At 32.7% G+C, this 312-nt stretch overlaps 1 pseudogene; it reads left to right on the top strand.

Annotated features, from left to right (window-relative positions):
* Nucleotides 1–312, top strand: part of LOC116687040 (extracellular calcium-sensing receptor-like) — a 9,266-nt pseudogene that overhangs the window by 193 nt on the left and 8,761 nt on the right.

Below are 312 nucleotides of genomic sequence, written 5' to 3'. Positions count from 1 at the left end.
TAATATAAGATAAGATCAAGCTTTTTTGGTGATGTGTAAATTCTAGCTCTTACAATATGTGTTTAACAACGGATTCTTACATATTTACCAAAACAAAGTAATACGTTATATTTAGTTGACTGTGTGTTGTGAATGTTGGACTGATATCTAATCCTTTTTTTGAGAATTTCACTTCACCCGTATTATGAATTTTTGTAAAAATTGTGAATTTTAGGCTAAAATTCAAACAGTGACTTGAGTGTCTGTGTGCAGCATTACAACCCGTGAACTGCGCTTTTCACGTGCAATGATCTTTGCCATCGAGGAGATAAA

The sequence above is a fragment of the Etheostoma spectabile genome, chromosome 3 (genome assembly GCF_008692095.1).
Source record: "Etheostoma spectabile isolate EspeVRDwgs_2016 chromosome 3, UIUC_Espe_1.0, whole genome shotgun sequence".
In the NCBI taxonomy this organism is placed as follows: Eukaryota; Metazoa; Chordata; class Actinopteri; order Perciformes; family Percidae; genus Etheostoma; species Etheostoma spectabile.
The sequence above is the reverse complement of the archived record's forward strand: the minus strand, read 5'-3'. Positions and strand labels throughout refer to the sequence as shown.